This window comes from Pseudonaja textilis, chromosome 1 (assembly GCF_049901715.1).
Source record: "Pseudonaja textilis isolate UNSWEBS1 chromosome 1, rPseTex1.2, whole genome shotgun sequence".
In the NCBI taxonomy this organism is placed as follows: domain Eukaryota; kingdom Metazoa; phylum Chordata; class Lepidosauria; order Squamata; family Elapidae; genus Pseudonaja; species Pseudonaja textilis.
The window spans coordinates 188,148,263-188,166,730 of record NC_141990.1 but is presented as its reverse complement, the minus strand read 5'-3'; positions in this window follow the sequence as shown (position 1 = coordinate 188,166,730).

The following is an 18,468-nucleotide window of genomic DNA, read 5'->3' as shown; positions in this document are numbered from 1 at the left end:
TGAAAGCATTACTTAAGAGATGGTATCTATTTCCTATCCTGGTGGGAGAAAGAGGAAGAGTAGTCTGGCTTTCCATTACTCCTGATCCTATCAAAGGGATCCATTGTAGTGGTAGTGCACCCTCACATCTGAGAGCAGAGATCATTGCCAAGATCATGACTAGCTCTGAAAAGCAGAAAATGGAGTACAGTGTGTTCTGCCAACAACAGGTACAGTAAATGGCTCTCCAACATTAACAGATGTAGTATGCTTCCATTTTAAGTGTAATATTTCCTTCCTACTAGAAAAATGATGATATTCGTGTTTATTCAAAAGACAGGTTCACACAGCTTATGCCCCAAGGTATTTGTGGAATATCGATCTTGATATGGCATTGCAGGTTTGATATACGCTGCTCAAAAAAACAAAGGGAACACAAAAATAAGACATCCTAGATCTGAATGAATGAAATATTAAATACTTCGTTCATTACATAGTTGAATGTGCTGACAACAAAATCACACAAAAAATATCAATGGAAATCAAATTTAGCAACCCATGGAGGTCTGGATTTGGAGTTACGCTCAAAATTAAAGTGGAAAAAAACACTACAGACTGATCCAACTTTGATGTAATGTCCTTAAAACAAGTCAAAATGAGGCTCAGTAGTGTGCGTGGTCTCCACGTGCCTGTATGACCTCCCTACCAGGAGGTCAGGTGAAAGCACCGCCAGCATTCAAAAGTGACCAAACCATCAGCCAGAAAGCATAGGAACTGAGAATTGGTCTGTGGTCACCACCGGCAGAACCACTCCTTTATTGGGGATGTCTTGCTAACTGCCTATGCTTTCCACCTGTTGTCTATTCCATTTGCACAACAGCATGTGAAATTGATTGTCAATCAGTGTTGCTACCTAAGTGGACAGTTTGATTTCACAGAAGTGTGATTGACTTGTAGTTACATTGTATTGTTTAAATGTTCCCTTTACTTTTTTGAGCAGTGTATTTCTATGTCCCTTCTGGCTATCTCTAAGTAATTGTTGTGAGTTTCTGTACCCATAGAGAAGTAATATCACTTAGCCTCAGAGAAATTTTCAGATATCCCCATGCAACAGCAACGCCCAATTTCATGAATGGAAGGGGGAAAAATCATAGTCCTATTTCTGCATCCTTATGGAAAACTGATTTCTCTAGAAATTGAGCACGTTTTCAGAATTTTGATTAATCTTTCATAAGTAATTTCCAGCAAACAGGGATGTGTCGCTATTAGTTTCGCTTATACAGAGATGTAGATCAAATTAATCAGAAAACCTGCCAGAAGGGCACTGACATTAGTGAAAGGAGAAGTGTTACACAGTTAAACATTGGGTATGAGTCAGCTTGTAGAAAATAGTTGAGGCTATTTTTCAGCCAATCTCAAAGATTTGAAATGAAGACTACATTGTCCCTGCCATTTTGGAGGCAATCACAATCATAACACTTCGTCTCACCAACCAAATAGTAATTCAGGCTTGGAAGAAGAAAATTGAATGTGCTCTGGTCACAACTCGTAGTATATTACAACACCTAAAAAGAGTACTGAACACAGCGGCATCCCTTGATAGTATTCCACAAGATGGTTTTTCTGACAAAATGAGGGAGGAAACTTGTCGGTTTTCTCCTTTTGCTGCAGAAGTTTCTGCTCTGACATCTACTCCAAAGAAATGGAAGATACTCGGGAATGTATCTTTGAGGACACAGATTGCAGCAAAAAGTTATCTTCCTTCCTGCCAGTTGTCAACGTTCACATTGACTTTAAATGCAAGTGACAAAACATACCAATTTCTCAATAACAATTCAATTAGAAGCGTCATCTTGTCCTGAAGCCACAACCTTCGGTATATGTCCAATACTCATGCAGGAACCCCATGAAGGGCCTATCAAATGCTTCATTTGCCTAGGTAAAACAATCAGGAAACGTCCTCTAATTCTGCTGGGCGTTACAAATGTGATGCTGTTTCTTCCTCCAGAGTTTTTACCGTCTACACCAGGGGTGTCAAACTGGTGGTGTAACATGACGTATCAGGACTTTTTTTCCCTTCGCTAAACCAGCGGGGCAGGGCCAGCACGTGAGGCATCTGGTCGCGAGTTTGACACCCCTGGTCTACACTGTCCAAAACATCAGAAATGGTTAGCAAGATATTTCTTCTCTACCCTCACTAGAGTTGCTATTGCAGTTTTCTACCTGTATAAAAGGCTCTATGTTTAGTGAAGTGGCAACTACTGTCCCTCGTTAGCAGAGTTAAAGTTGTAGCCTGTGCAAATATCTGTTTGCAAGCAATGGATGTTTGCTTTGGAGGGTATGAAAGATCAAACATAGTCTTTATTTTTAAGGTGTATTTCTATCCCACAGTTCCTTGTGTTTATGTATAAGTGAACTAGCAGCTAGCAGCTCCTCTATATGAAAATTAAATGAAATTATCCCGGGTGCAGCGCATAGAAAAAAAACATAGTGGTACTGATCCCTTAAATCAGGGGTGTCAAAATCGATTTCATTGAGGGCTGCATCAGGATTTTGTTTGACCTCGGGGGGGGGGCATGGCTGGGATGGATGTGGCCAGAGTGGGCGTGGCCAGCTGAATGTCACTCGTCAAGGCCCTGTTTTTGGCTGCGACAGCCTGCAGCTCTCTGCCAATGAAAATGGAGTTCAGGGTGGGGGGGGCGTGCATAGCACCCCAAGCTCCATTTTTGCTGGCAGGAGGCCATCACGGCAGAAAACAGCCCGGGAAGGCTGCAAGCAACCCCCCCGAGCTCCAATTTTGCTGGCAGAGACAATGTGGGCCAGTCTGCTGTTTCCAGGATGGCCTGCAGGCCACAATCCAGCCCGCAGGCCTTGACCCCGGCCTTAAACCATCATATCAAATGAATGCAATGTAATTCAGAATAAATATATACGGACAAGAGGTAACAAGGTGACCTTAACAACCACAAGAAGAAAAACTTGTTTCTTGTGAAAAGGACACAATGTCAGATCCGGATTTTTTGTCATAAGGTCTCAAAGAAATAAGGCATGGCTGCAAGTCATGAAAGCTATCCCCGTAGATTCACTCCACCAAAGCAACTTTAATGTTCCTGCTTAGATGGGTGTAAATTAAATAAAATGCAGAGCAAGCATGAGTCAATACATTGTAATAAGAGTCAACATTTAGCCACAGAGTATTTATTTACTTAAACTGCCCGATAGGCAAAACTCTTGACTGTTTACAATAAAACTCAATAAAAAATACAGTCAAAATAAAAACAACACAACAAAATATAAAATAAATATACCCTATAATCTGGGCGGCCACAAAGTCATCCAAAAACTAGAATAATATAAATTAAAATGTAGTTGAAGCATGATAAAAGCCATTTTAAAAGCTGGGAAAAGTAGAAGGGCCTTCACATGTACCAAAACAAGGCTGGTGTGGATGTCAGTTACGCCTCTTGAGGGAGGGAATTTCATAAATAGGGTGCCATGCCAGGAAAAACTCTTTCACTGATACAGTAGAGGTACATCGTTACCCAGTTGAATTTACACTAGTATTTCTCAGGAATGGAAAATCTTTAAAAAAAAAAATACAGATAGTCCTCAACTTATGACCACAATTGAGCCCCAAATTTCTGCTGATAAGACACTTGTTAAGTGAATTTTCCCCCAACTGTATGACCTTTCTTGCCATAGCTGTTAAGTGAATCACTGTTGTTAAATTAGTAACAAGGCTGTTAAGTGAATCTGGCTTCCTCGTTGACTTTTCTTGTCAGAAGTTCACAAAAGGTCACATGACCCTGGGACCAGAGGTGGCATTCAGCAGGTTCTGACCAGTTCTGGAGAACCGGTAGTGGAAATTTTGAGTAGTGCGGAGTCCCAGCAAATACCACGTCTGACTGGCCCCGTCCCCATCTATTCTCTGCCTCCAGAGTCCCAGCTGATCGGCTGGGTCTTCTTTTGTTGCCCTGCACAGGAGAACAGAGCTGGAAAGCAGGTTAGTGGGGTGGGGAGGGAATGGGGGATTTTGCAGTAACCTTCCCATGCCATGCCTACCAAGTCACACCCGCCGACCCAGTAATAAAAAAAAATTGAATTCCACCATTGCCCGGGACACTGCAATCGTCATCAATATGAGTCCATTACCAAGTGTCTGAATTTTGATCCCAGGACCTTGGGGAGGCTGCAATGGTCATAACTGATGAAAAATTGTCATAAGCCACTTTTTTTCAGTACCATTATAACTTTGATCATTAAACCTGTAATTGCTTTTCTGCCGACTCTTGAAGTCTTGAATTATTTATCTTTTTTTTTCTAGGTTTTGGAAAACTCCATACAGTATTCAGTTCTGGCTATTTTGGCCAGAAACTATCTCTTTGGCTTCAAAGAACCAAAAATCCCTTCTATGGTGGCCTGAATTCAGTTCAATATTCCCTGGCATTAAATGCACATTTCTTCTTTCAGTTTCTTCAACTTGGGGAAAATAATGTTGCTCCACTAGATGGAACCACATCACTTGCTTTATTTTGTTTGGTAGCGGCTTTTGAGTTTTGTTTGGTTTTTTCTTCCTCTCAGAAATCTATGCTTATTTAAATCTTTATCAGTTGAGCCTTTCACACAAAAGAATAGCAAGCAAGCTCTAGCTGTTTTTTTTTTAAGGCAAGTGTACTTGAATTCAGGCCTACAAGGACAAAGGTTGCTGCTTCATTAATAGGCAGTTGAGGACTTCTGCAATCTGTGAGATGCTCAGAAAATGCTCCATTTAATTAATGCTTAAAGGAAAAATTCTGTATTGTTGCATTAAGTAACATTACATGAATGTTAGTTTTACATTAGAGAAAAATTAATACCCAAAAGGAGAACATTAAATTGCTTGCCTGCTGTAATTTTTAAATAAGTATAGGCAGACACTGAATAAGAATGAAGAAAGTATACTAATGAGTTTGGCAGGAGTCCCTCTTGCTGTATCGTATTAATGAATTAATTTCTCTTCAGACTTAATAGGCTGTGTTTTATATGGTTCTTCCATGGAACTGAATAGCATTTATTAGTTTAGCGTAGGGACTCCTGCTGAAGAGGCTGCTTTCCCAGGCCTGTTCTACCCAGCAAATAAGGTAGCAAATACTTGCTACTTACCCTTAAACATCCATAATCCCCCCCTCCCCCCAAAATAGAACATTCTTTAACAGAACTGAATCTAAAGCTGAGTATTTGCTTGCATTTAACCGTGGCATAAAGGTACTTAGGAGATATCCTTTTTATTTATTTGAAAATAAATGAATTGCTTTCATTTCATGATGTTGTTTTCCCTCATTATTCCAGCCCAGGGGTGGGATTCTACCAGTTCGTACCTATTTGCTAGAACCGGTTATTAACATTCTAAGCAGTTCGGGGAAGCGGTTGTTAGAAGAAATGACTGGCCTAATCCTGTAAGGAAGGCAGGAAGGAAACATTCTGGTGTTGCTTACAGAAACTGCCTCTCGGTTAACCCTTATTACATTCTTGGCAGGACTGGACTTCCTGTCTCAGGAAATCTCTGGAGTTTTTTCCCCCTCCTTTGCTGGTACTTTGCTTGTGTGGAGTGACCATTTAAAGTTACAATGGCACTGAAAAAAGTGATTAATAATCCTTTTTCACATTTACGATTGTTGCAGCATCCCCACAGCCATGAGAGGCCAGGCGAGGAGATGCATGCCTCAACGTGAATGATATTGAGTTGGCCATACCCAGCCAATAACATGACCACCAAGCCATGTCCACCACCTAAGCCATGCCCACAGAACCAGTTGTTAAAATTTTTGAATCCCACCCCTGTTTCAACCCCATCTGAGGTGGGCCTGAACATGTGTAAAATATGTCAGACTTTAGCATCCATCACTTCAAAAGCAAACTCTGGTGACTAGAAGTATTGTGGATAGAAACCAAGAGGCAGTGATTGGCTGTTTCATGATGTCACATACTTATCCCGTACTATCCCTGGCCAGCTCCATTTGCCACATTCTGCTCTTGTTTCCTTAAAAAAGATGCACCAAATTGGGCCACTGTCTTGGTGGTCTATCAGATATATGTGGTAGCTTTGCATGCCAGTGCTAGCTTTATTAGTTTTGTGCAAGACGAAAACAGTGTAACAGTGAAATGCAATAAAATTGTCTAGGGAAGGGTCCCCAATCCCTGGGCTGTGGGCCACTACTGGGCCGTGAACTATTTGCAACTGGGCCGCGGAAGTGGCGTGTGAGTGCACATGCGCATCCCCATTTGCATGGCATGGGCGCACATGCCTACCGCTTGCGCAAATGGAGCACTGTGCATGTGTCCTTGCTGGTTGCTTACAAAGAACCATCCCCTCTCTTCCCCCACCCCATCGGTCCATAAAGCTAGAAAGGTTTGGAAACTCTGGTCTAGGGCGATAAAATTCCCTTCCTTCCTCCCTTCCCATTGTCAGTATACCTAGGACAATAGGGAAAGTCCAACCTCCTCTGCATGGCTCTAATCATACTTTCCCTTATTTCAAAGAAAGCTGTGAAAACCCCTATGGAAATGCAGCAATTTACTGTAGATAATATAACATAGATAATTTGCTTCTATTAAAATAACTGAGATGTAAAAGTATTTAAATTGAACCTTAGATCAAGCCTGCAAACCATTTAAAATGATAGCATTTCAATTTCAAACTAATAAATGATTTTTAAGCATATTTCTGATGTTTGCTGAAATAGAGGCATCACTTTTTTTCCCCACCAAACAGTACAGAAAAAGCTTGTTAAAACATTTTTCTTTTTTCTTCTGGTTGGTTGGTTGGTTGGTTGGAGAAGGTTGTTGGGATTGTTGTTGTTGTTGTTTTGAAAGCTACAATATGATCTTAATGCCACATAATCACTCAATCAACTTTCTTGAAGAGGATTTTTCAGCCATGACATGTTGAAGAATGAAAAAAATAGGGCACATTCAGTCAACATAAAGATTAGGGATTAATTATTTTTTGGGTTTGTACAACACCTTTGATCATGAACCAATGAACCAGGATGAGATCTAACATCAGATTGAACAACTAAGGAAAGATACTTAGCATGCTGTGCAAATGCAGCTACTAAATTTGTAGCTGTTCTGGTTTGTAGCCACTGAAGATAATGTCTGTGTGCCACACCTAAGATTCATTGACCATCAATTTTTTAATCTAAATGAATTAGAGGAAGGCACAAATAATCACTCTTGCCCAGCCGTTTGGTGCCCTCTCATTGCTACTAAATTACATATCTTTAATTTCAATACTATTAAATATACAGCAGCTAGTCATGTTCATTGAACCTAATGAAGTTAATTTGATTTTAGTCCCACTAGCACCCATTTGTTCCCTTCTCTAGGTTTTAAGAATGGGCAGCAAATGATCTGTTATCCCCATTTTTCTCACTCCTCTGTTCTCCTGGCAATCACGGACGGCTATAGCAGGAGCAGCAAGAGAGGAAGTTCGGCCTTTTTGATGTCAGGGTAAGCTCTTGTTCCTGCCCCAGCTACTGCCAACCTAGAAGTTTGAAAACATGCAAATGCAAGTACATAAATAGGTACCACTTCGATGGGAGGATAACAGAGTTCCGTACCCTTTGGCCAGAGGTGGTATTCAGCAGTTCTGGAGAACCAGTAATGGAAATTTGGAGTAGTTGGGAAAATCGACAAATGCCACCTCTGACTGGTCCCGCCAACCCCATCTCTTCTCTGCCTCCCATTGAGTCCCAGCTGATCGACTGGCTTTTCTTTGGTTGCCCTGCACAGGAGAACGGAGCTAGAAAGCAGGTTTGTGGGGTGGGGAGGGAATGGGATTTTGAAGTAACCTTCCCACTCTTGGAGAGTTTACAATATCCTTCCCCTGCCACACCCACCAAGCCATGGAGAATTTACAATATCCTTCCTCTGCCACACCCACCAAGCCACGCCATGCCCACCAAGCCACACCCACAGAACCAGTAATAAAAAAAAAATTGAATTCCACTACTGCCCTTAGCCTATAGTCATGCCGGCTACATGACCACAGAAACATCTTCAGACAACATGGCTCCCCTGGCTAGGAAATGGAGATGAACATACACACACACACATACGCACACACACAGAGTCTCAAATATTATTGGATAGGGGAAACCTTTCCCTTTTCCCTTTTTTTATGTCAAGCCACTTTCCCCTGATTCATTGATCACAGTGTCTTGCGGTCATGTGATTATCTTTTGCAAAATTGTAAAATAAGTCCCTCTCTTACCAGCAAAGTCAGTGTAATAACCCAGAGTGGGATACAAAATAAACACAGTCACAAAAAACAGGTGAAGCCCCTTTTATTCCTTCACTTTGCTTCCAAGCTCCAAATATCCTTGACTGGAGACAAAAAACTCCCACACGAGCAGTTAAAAGAAGGAGGAAATGCCATTTAAACTAAAAATTCCTATAAATTATGAAGAATAAAAAACAACACAAACCAGGCAAGATAAGGATTTGAAGACATCCACAGATATCAGAACACACACTGGGAAGGACGCCAAACTAGAGAGGAACAATAAACTAGAAATATTTCCATGCTTTGTTTCCAGCACTCGCCCAGACACATGTCCGTCCTCTTACCCAGTTGTCACAGCTGCAGCCCATGAAGAGGATCAAGGCCCTCTCCTCCCCAGTAGACCACATTTCTCCCTTATGCTCTCCTCCCTGCGTGCCCTAGGATGGAGAGGGGATAGGCCTGGGTCCTCCTCTGACTGCCCAGCGGCCTCTGCCCTTCCCCAGCCTCCTCCACATGATAAGCAAATAAGAAAGAAAGAAAAGAAAAAAGACAGAAAAGAAAGAGAAAGAAAGAAACCAAGAGTGGCTTCTAATCTTCTTTATGGTAGTTATACATAAATTATATTTTATCTTTTCTTTCTAAGGTTACGTCAGGGCTCCCTTCTTTCCAGATTCTACTTTTTCTAATCATCAAATTCATAAATCATCACTTTGTTCCTCCCACCCCATTATCAGCAAAAACTCCATAAGGGATTTCCAGTCACTAAGAAAGATGGATGCCCAGGGTAGCTTGACAGTAAGATAGGTGATAGAGATAGATGATAGATAGATAGATAGATAGATAGATAGATAGATAGATAGATAGATAGATAGACAGACAGACATATACGATATGAGATAGATATGAGATGATAGGTAAATAGATAGATAGATAGATAGATAGAGAGAGAGAGAGAGAGAGAGAGAGTCCTCACTACAAATGCTGTATATTACGATAGTCCCAACAAGAAAAAATATCTTTTCTCAAAAATATTAATCTTAAGAATATCACTAGATATGTTTGAACTCAAAAATTTACCTTTAGCTTTTTTTTAAACCAAGCTTCTCCGAGCATAATAAAATTACCCTTCACTTTTTACACGTTTTGAACATAAATTTGAAATACCTTTATATATTCTAGATAGTTTTTCTAATATCATATACAAAGGGTACATCATTTAATAAAAGTTATATTTTAAATTGTAGCGTAATAGGAATATCAGTCCTTTCAGACACATATTTTCCATTGTTCCCTTGGTGTTTACAATGTAAGCATTGTTTTCACATTGCCCCCAACAACCTGAAACTTCATTTTACCGATCTTGCAAGTATGGAAGGCTGAGTCAACCTTCAGCCCTGTCAAGATTGAACTCCAGGCTGTGGGCAGAGTTTACCTGCAATATTGCAATATTTAACCACTGCTCCACTAGGGCCCCTTTGGTATATAAACAATATTTTAATACATAATGAATCTTGGAAGTACTAAGAGCTAAAGATGATTCCAAATGATTGGGTAAAAAGATGGTGGAAAAATAAGAAAAGATGAGCCTCAGATGTAGTTCAACTTTTGTGATTCCTCTTCTGATGGGCCAGTGTCCCTACTACCACCACAAGGCCTCACTCAGAAGTTAGTAACGAACTGCCAGTTTGTAAGGCTTCGGCGGCAGCAGGAATCCGCGATCATGCACAGTTTCTGCTGCGCTTGCCGCTGGAGTGCCCCTGATCCAGTCGGATTTGGGGGCTAATAGTTACCCTGTAGAGGTAACTGAAGATAGGGAAGAGCCAGCAGGGGTCCAGGGGAATCGCAACCCCCCTCCTCAGCTGGCTTAACTCCCTTTTCCGAAGGCGGTGGAGTGGCGGTCAGTAATGGCTGCCACAAAGAAGCTTGCATCCGGATAAGAATGTGCAAGAGGAAGCTGAAAAAGTGAAAGTTCTGGCTGACCGGGATAATAAGTAGCATTTAAATACCCTGGAATTTCAATTTCGTCAAAGATACATCATTCCCTAAGAAGATTGGGAAAAGCGGTGGATGAAAGTTAAAAGAGAAAGTTTGTTTTTTTTTTCACTCTCCTTCCTTTCGGTGATAGCAGATGGAAATCGGAAAAACCCATTCTGGCATCAGCAGGTAATTAAATTTGAAAGTTAAAGCCAAGGGGACATTAAAGATTTCTGAACATTGAAAAAGAAAATTTTTTTTTTACTCTTTGCTATAAGTGGGAAGGGAGAGGAAAAGAATTAATCATTAAGATTTTTGCTGGAGGAGGCTGCTTGGAATTTATAAGACTAGAGTTAAATTGTAACAAGACTTCTAAAAGATACATTTTGGAACTTTGCAATTGAACTGTACCCCAGGAAGAGAAAGTATAAAAAGAAGAAAGTGCTAAATGAAACAGACTGTGTGTATCTGGACTGCTTTGTGACTTTGGGACCTTTGGAAATTATTATTTGAAAGACTAAAAACTTTTGGGTTGTTTTAAAAACTTTTTCACTATGGCATTACTTGTTGATGAACTGAAAATGGAATTTAAAAAGCTGAAAGAAGAAGAACAAGAAGGGAAGGGCTCTTCTGGATCTGTTTTTCATTTTTTAGAAATGGCGATTTCTACCTATCAGCAATTACAAGAAAAAGAAGGCTGGGATGAAGAAGAAGCCATCTTTAAGGAACAAACAACTTTAGTTGGGGAAGAAAAGGGAAAGAGGGGAAAGAGAATGGAGAATGTAAGACTTAAAAAAACAACCAAAAAAGGGAAAAATAAGGTGAAAAACTGATAAAATCAGAAAGCAAAAGAAAAGAGGAATACAGAAGAGGGTGGAGATTAAGAGGGTAGAGATCAAGAGACAGTGGGGGGGGCGTAAAAAGGCTAGATTGGAGAAGAAAGGAGGGGAAAAAAGGAAGAGAAGTTACAAAGGTTTGAAACAAGATGTAAAGAAACAGGATTTATTCAGAGATAATGGGTAAAAATATAATTTTAAAAGAGATTCTGCAAAAGTACATAAGACTGTATTGCTGTATTTGTATTTGAAATAATGTTAGAAAACTGGAACACTATATGATTATAAAATGGGATAAAATATTAAAAGGAATGTGTAAAATGCTTAAGATTTAATGATAGAGTTTAATTTGCTATGGATTATTATTTTAACTATATTATAAAATTATCATTTTTCTATTTTAAAATATAGTACGTAGCTTTAGAATGTACTAAGCAGAATCAGAATGAAAACTATATATTATTTTAAGTGTTAAATTTAGGGGAAAGATATAAAGGCGTCATACTTCAATCAGTGATTACAGGAGAAATTTTGTGTTAATGAGAAAAAATAATAGATAATTGAAATAGAACAGACAAATGATACAAGCATAATGATTTAAATTGGGATGAAATAAATAAGATAGAATTAAGAGAGTGAAAAGAGGAGAGAAGCTATATAGAAAATGTAGAATGATAAATAAGATATGAAATGGTATAAAATGTGAGCATGAATTTGATTTATGTCTGTATAAAAAGATGTAACCCGGGACTAAGCCGCTTTCCAAAAAGAAGTTTTATGCTTACATGTTTTGTGTTTTGTTTGTGTATGTTTGTTTATTGAAAATTAATAAAAAAAATTATTTTTTAAAAAAAGAAGTGTTAGTAACGCATGGTCAATTGCCATTTGTTCACTTAAGCAGGAAGACCTCCATAATTTTCTCATCTCAAAAAGCAACTGTTACATTTCGAGGGGGCCCAAAAGGAAGCAGAAAGAGATGGTTTAGTCTCCCCTCCCCCGACAGAATGGCACAAAAGAAGATGCTTTAACAAAGAGTTGGGGATTTGCGGTGGAGAGCAGGGACTCTTCACCTGCTGCTTTGTGCCGTCACTAATGCACTGTTTTTTCCCTGGAATTTCATGTCAAGCGCAGCTGCTCCACAAACAAATAATGGATTAAAATGCCTCATGCAATGCAACAAAAGGACTAAAAGCGCAAAAGCTGCTAATTAGAATAATTTAACAGGTTTGCCATGCTGTGGTATTTATATAAACAGGCAGTTGAAATCTTCTCTGTCTTATGGAATGATTAGTTCCTAAGCATCGGAAGGATGTTTCGTTCATCCCAGCTGCACGATTGGCGTAAAAATAAAAAGGGCAGGAGGCTGACTGGTTTACCAGGTAAATGAATTTTCCCCTCCCCCCTCCCCTTTTTACATACAGGTGTTTTTCTTAAAAAGTCAAAGCTATCTTGACAGCCAGTCAGGAAAGATCTGGTATAGTGAGGTGAGTGAAAAAGGACTACACATATCTGCTTCTTCTGCTTCTGCAGACTTCTCCAGGCAACCTGCTAACTGGGGGGAGAAGATGCCCTCAGTCATATATTTCAAGAACATAAAGGAATGGCACTGCCTTTCACTTGACCCTAATCCTTCTATCTATACCCATTGCTTACCTTCAAAATGGAGCTTGCCACCTTCTAGCACAAGCCCTGCTGGACAGTCAGTCTCTGGTCCTTAATATCTGTGATAATTTTAGGGCCAGGAACCTATTCTGTGCCAGAAGTTGCCATTTGAGGACCAGACAGACTGGCCAGCAGGTCTTGTGCTAGAAGAAGGTGGCAAACCCCATTTTAGAACTGGCCCAGGTAAGCAATGGGTATATCCTGAAGGATCCTCATCCATTGAGAGATGCTACTTGGGAAAAAATCAATTAAAAGAGGGCGGGAAGCCCATAACTGCATAACAGACAGAGAAAGAAAGTCAGAAAAGATCCTCCCTAACTTCTCAGGCTACAAAAAGAGATGGAGGGCGATTTGTGCTTTCAGGCACGCAAGGTTCTTTTAATATAGCTTTACAAGAAAGTAGAATTAGGTCATATGGTCTGGTGTCTTGTCTAGTTTACCAGGGAAGGCTGACACAGTGAAGACAGAAATGGTAGGGTCTGGTCTTCTGCCAGTTCTTCTCTCCCATGGAGAGAGTCCTTGGAATATGATTATGAAATCAAGGAAATAACAAACAGTTTAAAACCTTGCTAAAGCTGTGAATATCAAAGGGTAAGACTATTGTAACCACAACCCTGATTCTAGATTCGCTTCTCCACAATATTCAAAAAAGCTGATGTTTACTAGCAAATATTCACATAATTTGTGACTAGGGCATTGGAAGAATCAGGTGGGATTTTCAACCTTGTGTATTGGATTTAATGATTCTGAAACAATATCTGTAGCATTCTGTGGATGTGATAGAGCTGATGTATGAGATGACCAGGCTGAGGCCAAGGGAGGGGTCAAACTCATCATCAGTCTTGAGTCCCTTCGTACCAAGTAGAGATCTGTCCAGCTCACCCTGAATTCCATTGATTATCTTATTGTCAATTTGCTTTGACTGTTAATAGTTCATATTCTTGTAGAGAGAATAAGCCTTTATATTCATTTGAATTCCCTGGGCTTCTGATTTTCCCACACTTGACAGCTGTGGTTAGAATCATAGGATCTGTGGCCTGCTAACTTCTCCAACATTCAGACCTAGAAACTGTCCCAGTTTGGAAATTTTAATAGTTAAGCTCCCTTAGTTGATTTGAATATTTTCTATACTTGATTTCTTCTAGTTGTTCTTCTATTATTTCTAAAGTTTAATTTTGTCTCCTCTTTATTAATTTTCCATAGCTTGATGAAAACCCTGTTTTGCACTTCCCATTCTTTGTGATAAGAGGAAGTTCCTTGATTTATTTCTTTGCTATCCTCCAAAAAACTATTCAACATGTCTTCCACAGCTAGATGCCATCAAATCAGCTCTTGGAATGAAATAATGCTGACTAGTTCAGCCTGCCTTTAACAATAATTTGTAGCTATTCCAGGGACAGATCTGTAATTTCTTACAGCCTGTTCACTTTATTTGCTTTATTTCTTCCCTTCTAGTTCCCTTAACCATGCCAAAATTTTTCTAATCCATGTCCACTCATATATGTGACTTCCTGCTTGTTGATCATCACTTCAAGAAAGCAATCAGTCTTTATTTGGTATAATCTTTACTAACTCTTTTCTTCTTATAGAAGATAGTATTCTGAATATCTATCTTCTGATCGGTGGTGGGATTCATTTTTTTTTTTACTACCGGTTCTGAGGGCGTGGCTTGGTGGGCGTGGCAGGGGAAGGATATTGTAAAATCTCCAGTCAGAGGTGGTATTTGCCGGTTCTTCAAACTACTCAAAATTTCCGCTACTGGTTCTCCAGAACTGGTCAGAACCTGCTGAATACCACCTCTGCTTCAGATCCTTAATTAGAAGACACCATTCTTAATTTGATGGTCTTTCGTATTAAAGCTTTCCCTAAAGAGCTGATCTTCTGTGCATAGCAATAAATTATCCTTTGTATTCTTATCTATTTCTCAATGCCTTCTTCTTTAGGATTCATCTTCTATTTATTTTTTCAGCACAGTGTCCATATTTATTTTGAACCTTAGGAAATAAACTACTTTAATTCTTCAACATTAACTCTAATGTTCATAATGCTGGTTCAATTTTTTCCTTAATATTTAACGTAAACCCAGCATTTTAAGTTTTCATTTTTATTTTTGTAATGAGCTTTTCTAGATCTTGTTTACTTCTGGCTAACAAAGTGATGTTGCTTGTTTATCTCAAGCAGTTTTATTCCAACTGTCACCTCTTCCAATCTTGCCAATTTTATAACATATTCACTATAGATTAATGGGAACAAAATGCATTTTTATCTCTTTACCTTTCATATTTTGAATCACTCTGTTTCTTAAATATTTCTTCCTAACAGAGTTTCTTTTATGGTAAATCATTAACCTTAATAGATTCCCCATTCTGGAATTATCTAACCAGTCAAATACTTTACTGAGATAGAAAAGCAAAGATAAAACTTCCTTGTTGCATTATTTGTGCCCTACTTAATATGTTAACATAATATGTTAGCTATCTGATCTTGTGTCTGATCTTGTTTATGTGGCATTTCTCTTTCCTTAAATGGCTCTATTATTTGTGAGATCTTAAACAAAAGTTTGCTTGTCTGAGCAAATTAGTGTCTTGGTTCAAAAATGTGTACGTGCACTTACATCTCCCTTCTGATATTGATGCTATGTAGATTACATGAGAGCTGATTTAAACTTGATTGTGTGGGTTTTATTTATTTATTTATTTATTTATTTATTTTCATAAAGGACAACATGTTAGGAAGAGGATAGCTATTTGGTGTTTTAGATGAGGTGGGCAGCATGCTTTAATGACTAAAGGGATAGCAGTACAGCCTTGACAATGGCCGATGGAAATTCCAGTTCAAAACAGAATTTCCTCAGCATGGCTGGCTGGGAACAGAGGTTGACAAGCACTGTAACTTACATAAAAAACAACTTTCTAGCTTTTGGACCAGGAAAGGCTTTCTGGAAAAGGGAATACTTGTTTACATTTTTTTCGGATCTCTAAGCCACACAGACCTGTTCCAAATTTTCCATATTTGTTGAAATGGAGCTGTTCACACTTAAAATTGCTTCTTCTCCTGCAGTTTTAAATACTTTACTGGATATTTTATTTGCCATTTCTTATTATACAATGTATTTAATTACAGTGTTGTAATTCTGATGTCTGTGAAGAATCTGAATTTATGTTGCTTGAAATAATGTTGGCAATAAACAAAGAAGACTGTTTGCAAAAAAAAAATCAATTAACCTGTTACAATATTATGTTTACTGAATCCAAATCCTCTCACTTTTACTTTATTAGCAAGGGAGCCTCTTCTATTCATGTTGAGATGACATTTCTTTCTGTTGGTATCAAGACTTATTTGGGCAATTGACTATATTTTGTTATTTTCTCTGATTCTTTCTCTCCCATTCTGCTGTCTCCAGGTACAGTAATGTCCACTAACCCAACTTTTTTTGTCTTTCTTATCAATAGCCATTAAGTCTGGGGAGATACATGATAAGTTTGAATTTTAAAGTCCCAGAGAACTTCAGTTTCTTCATTTTCTATTAAAGGTAAAGGTTCCTCTCGCACATACTTGCTAGTTGTTTCTGGCTGCAAGAGGTGGTGCTCATCTTCATTACAAAGCCGAAGAGCCAGCTCTGTCCGAAGATTTTTCTGTGATCATGTGAGATTTAGATTAACTAGAAAGCAGGAAAATGTTGGGTTTCTTGCTTTCTAGCTAATCTAAAAGCAGAGCTGAACCTTCCTTAGGAGTGAAGCTTCTATTTTTCAGGGCAGACTCAGGTAGCAGATTGCAGAATGGTAGGTCTCTAAGTGAATCTGTGGTTCATGAGCAACTCAATCTGCCTGCCTGCTTTGGTTGATTTTAGGTAAAAGTTGCTTTTTTATTAAAAAAATCAATATTTACATAAATATTGATAATATTTACATACAAGCACATCCACCCAGTCACATGACCACCAAGCCATACCCACAAATTAGGCCATGCCCACAGAACTGGTTGAAGAAATTTGAATCCCACCCCTGTAGACCTCTGTCTCTTTTTGAAAAATTAATGACTTCAGTACTATAGGTATACTTCCAAAAAAGATACCGTACTATTTTCAATACATTATGATGAAACTATCTCAGAGCTAAAAAAAAAAGTTCTGGACTTAGATTCAGAGAAAAATGAATTGGGGATAATACTTGGCAATCTCTATGGCAGCAGGAACATTCTTATTAGCATCTGTCCAACAAATACATCTTAATTATTGTATATTGGTGGCATAAAATCCTGGTAAAAATCTCGTATATCTTCTAAATATTAAATAATTGTCTGGCAATTGAAGGGGAACTTTTGTCTCTAATGTTTTAGATACTTGGAAGGAGGTATTAAACCACATAAAACTAGACAGAAGATTGAACTATCTCCAAAATTAGAATTACAGTACATATTTTCCAGTTAGAACAATTAACTGCAAAATGGTAAAAATAATTTTATACTTTTTGCACTCAAATTGTTACTTAATGGAAATAATTTGATAAAATCTCAGTAGAAAAATGACATGGTAAGAGTAGGCTTACAACTCTGCTTGAAAATCTTTCAGATAAATCCACTAAAATACAAACCAAGAAAAGGAATTATTGTCCTACAAGGAATGATAAGATTTTATTATTTATGTAAGAGGTAAGCATCACGGTAAGAGGCTGTATTAATAATTATGGGCAGGTTAAAATGTAGCTACACTAAATAATTGTTTGAATTAAAAATATACATTTTAAAAAAGCAAACATCCATAATTAAAAACTCTAATAATCATGTCCACCTCAACCACTATTATAATGACAAATATCTAATTCACAATGAAAATGTCATACAGCATAACCCAATGATATTGCTTTGAAAGGGCATTTTGTTGTATTTGCCATATCCCTTAACTATTTCTAAACAACAACGATTTTCTGAAACACGAATAATTACTTTGCTTTTGTGTAACTTACGATGTGCTCCACAACATTTAATATTATTAATTTTAAAAAAGCAATAAGCACCCTTAGAAAAGCTTAGGAATAAAATTAATTGTACACTAAATATATGCCAAGCCAAATGCTTTACATAAATTAATAGCTCAATTAATTTATTCCTAAAACCCAATTAATGAGTCTGCTCGTTGAACATTTTATTAGAAATGCGAAATATTTTCCTGCAGATCTACAATAACAGGAAGGGATAGAATCTACTGTTAAATGAAACCACATATTCTATAGAACTATTTTAAAATATTTTTGTGCTTAGTAATGGTGTATTACAGAGACCTGGTTGGCAAGGGTGGCAGTGTCACCCTCTCTGAAGTGTATGGATCTGAGGAAGTAAATGGGAACCTCCCTGCTATATATAGATACCTCTAATTTGGATTTCAACTGATCCTGGCTTCTTCATGAGCAGGGAATTGTTTGCAATAGTGGCAAATATCTGCAGCTCGGGTATAGGATGAGGGTGGAGGTTCGTTCTCACAACTCTTGTGAGTTGATTACCAGACTAGGTAACATCTTCAGTGGATTTGGGGGGATGTCATTGTTGGCATTCTTCTGCTTATAAGGGCTTCATGTGGTCAGTAGAACTTGTGATGGGAAGGTCACATCAGGTCTGGGGTGTCAAACTCATGTAGTCACGGCGGCATCATGTTATGTATCGGGATTTTTTTTTTCCCTTCGCTAAACCGGGCAGGGGCGGGACCAGCGGGTGACGCATCCGGGCCTCAGGCCATGAGTTTGACAGCTCTGCATC